This window comes from Lucilia cuprina, chromosome 5, assembly GCF_022045245.1.
Source record: "Lucilia cuprina isolate Lc7/37 chromosome 5, ASM2204524v1, whole genome shotgun sequence".
NCBI lineage: Eukaryota > Metazoa > Arthropoda > Insecta > Diptera > Calliphoridae > Lucilia > Lucilia cuprina.
This window is the reverse complement of record NC_060953.1, coordinates 38,172,130-38,175,205: the sequence shown is the minus strand read 5'-3', so window position 1 is coordinate 38,175,205 and position 3,076 is coordinate 38,172,130.

Sequence of the window (3,076 nt, the reverse complement as noted above, 5' to 3'; positions counted from 1 at the left end):
AAACTCTTCTATAGAAATACCAAATTTCAAAACTGTTCTATGAAAATATCTAATTTCGAAACTGTTCTAAAGAAATATCAAATTTCAAAACTGTTCTACAGAAATACCAAATTTCAAAACTGTTCTATGAAAATTCAAAATTTCGAAACTATTCTATAAAAATGAACAATTTTAAAACTGTTCTATGAAATTATCAAATTTCAAAAGTTTTGAAACTATTCTAAAAAAATACAAAATTTTGAAACTGTTCTATAAAGATACATAAAACTGTTTTATATGAAAATACTAAATTTCAAAACTGTTTTATAGAACTTGAAAAGAACTAGTTAATTTTGAAACTTTTCTAATAAAATATACAAATTTTAAAACTGTTCTATAAAAATTCAATATTAGGAAACTGTTCTATAGAAATACAAAATTTAGAAACTATTCTAAAAAAATAGATAAGTTTAAAACTGTTATACAAATTTCAAAACTGTTCTATGAAAATATCCAATTTCGAAACTGTTCTAAAGAAATATCAAATTTCAAAACTGTTCTATAGAAATACCAAATTTCAAAACTGTTCTATGAAAATACCAAATTTCGGAACTGTTCTATAGAAATACAAAATTTTGAAACTTTTCTATGATAATATCAAATTTCGAAACTGTTTCATAGAAATACAAAAATTTTGAAACTATTATAAAACAAATACAAAATTTTGAAACTGTTCTATAAAAAATCAAAATTTGGAAACTGTTATATGAAAATACAGAATTTCAAAACTGTTCTATAGAACTTGAAAATTTCAAAACTGTTCTACAAAAATACAAAGCTATGAAAATAAAATTTTTCTAAACTGTTCTATAGAAATACAAAATTTCGAAACTGTTCTATGAAAATATCCAATTTCAAAACTGTTTTAAAGATATATCAATATTTCGAAACTGTTCTATGAAAATAGAAGATTTCAAAACAGTTCTAATTGAAATGGAATATTTCAAAAATATTCAATAGAAAACAAAATTTCAAAACTGTTCTATAAAAATACAATATAACGAAATTGTTCTATAGAAATACAAAATTTGGAAACTCTTATATGAAAACACAGAATTTCAAAACTGTTCTATAGAACTTGAAAATTTAAAAACAAAATTTCAAAACTGACCAGAAATGGAAAATTTCGAAACTGTTCCATAGAAATACAAAATTTCGAAAATGTTTTAAAGAAATAGAAAAATCCAAAATTGTTCTATGAAAACACAAAATTTTGAAACTGTTCTATAAAAATAAAATTTTTTAAACTATTCTATTGAAATATAAGATTTCAAAACTATTATTTAGGAAAATTTCTATAAAAATACAATTTTTCGAAACTAATCTACAGAAATAAAAATTAGTTTTTAATAAAAATTTCAAAAAACTTTTTTATTAAAATTTCGAAAATTTCTCTTTCGAAATTTTTTTATTCTCTCTAAAAATAAAAAATTTCGAAAATTTCTTATAAAAAAAGAAAATTTTGAAATTTTTCTAAGAACAAATTTTTGCGAAATCTTGCAATTAAACTTAAACGTAATAATTGTGATAAAATTATAACTTATCATATGAGTCAAACTAAACTAAAATGAAATGCACAGTGCGAACGTACAACTGGACAAGAAAAAAATCAAATGTCAGTCAGTTGTTTTCAACTATCCATCCTTCCGAATGTCTGTCTTTCTTTCTTTTTATGCCTCATATTGCAAATACTCGTAAGTCACTCACTAACAGACTGACTTATAACACATATAGATTTGTAATAATATAGGCGGCTAATTTCTTTAATCTTTAAAATCTTGTGCATTTCTAACCATCTCTTTTTTTTCTTCATCCTCATCTTCTTAATTTTCATTTCTATTGCCACAGCAGCATAAAGACCTTATCTTGCCACAATTACGCTTCATTTTTTCTACTGCTATGTTTTACGAAATATTAAAGTTTAAATAAAAAAAACTTAAATCGTAGAAAATACAATTGCAATAGCCGCTAGAAATGATTTGTATGACTGTATGGCTGTCCGTCTATCCATCCATCTATTTGTTCATTCGCTTGTCTGTATGGGAAGGTATGATGGAATATTTGTTGTTGTTGCACTAAAACTAAAGCAAAGAAGAGAAAAAAAATGACAGTCAGACCGACCCAAGCAAAAGATGCATTCAAAGTCGAATTGTTAAGAAAAATGTAACTGTAACAGTAGAAATATTGCTATGCCACGAGCGATAATTATTGACGGTAAGTGGCGCAAAGGAATGTGTACATTTGCCGCATTGCTATGCAATTAATCCATTTGTGGCAAAATCAAAAAAAAACTCTTTACAAAAAGAAAATAAAAAAACTTCACTACAAATACAAGAATTCAACAAACAAATGACAGCTTGCGGCAGGCTGGTCGCATGAAGAAGATGCCACAAGTGTTTGGCGGCAGAGTTTTAAACTAGAGCAAGTAAACGGCTTTATCATTTTACTATTATTATGGTTTTCTTAAGCAATTTCTTGAAAGAGAAGTTAAACGAGATGTAAGGATTTTACTATATAAATCTCTGGCTGACTCTGTGTAGTTATGTTGAATTTGTTGCTTGCTGTTTAGATTACCTTGCAACATCTTGTATTATTAAAATTTTTAAGTTAAATTACAAAAACATTCTTGTGTAAATCAGACTAATTTTGTTTGAATACAATTTCATTAAATTCTTCTTTGTTTTTTGTATTTCACGAGAAGAATACTTGGCGAGAAAGGCAAAATATAGTAAAGAAATATAGTGAAAAAATCCGTTAAATTACAAAATGTTTTTTTAGAAATGTAGTGAAAACCATGTTAAAATATTCACATTTTAAGTTGGTAGCTTTACTTATTAGAAAGTATTATCTAACCCAATCTATTCCCAAATCAAATAATGTTATATCAACATCAAGTAATGTTATTGCATCAAATAGATACGATAGTTCGATTCTAGTTCAGTTCTAGTTCAGTTCTAGTTCTAGTTCTAGTTCAGTTCTAGTTCAGTTCTAGTTCAGTTCTAGTTCAGTTCTAGTTCAGTTCTAGTTCAGTTCTAGT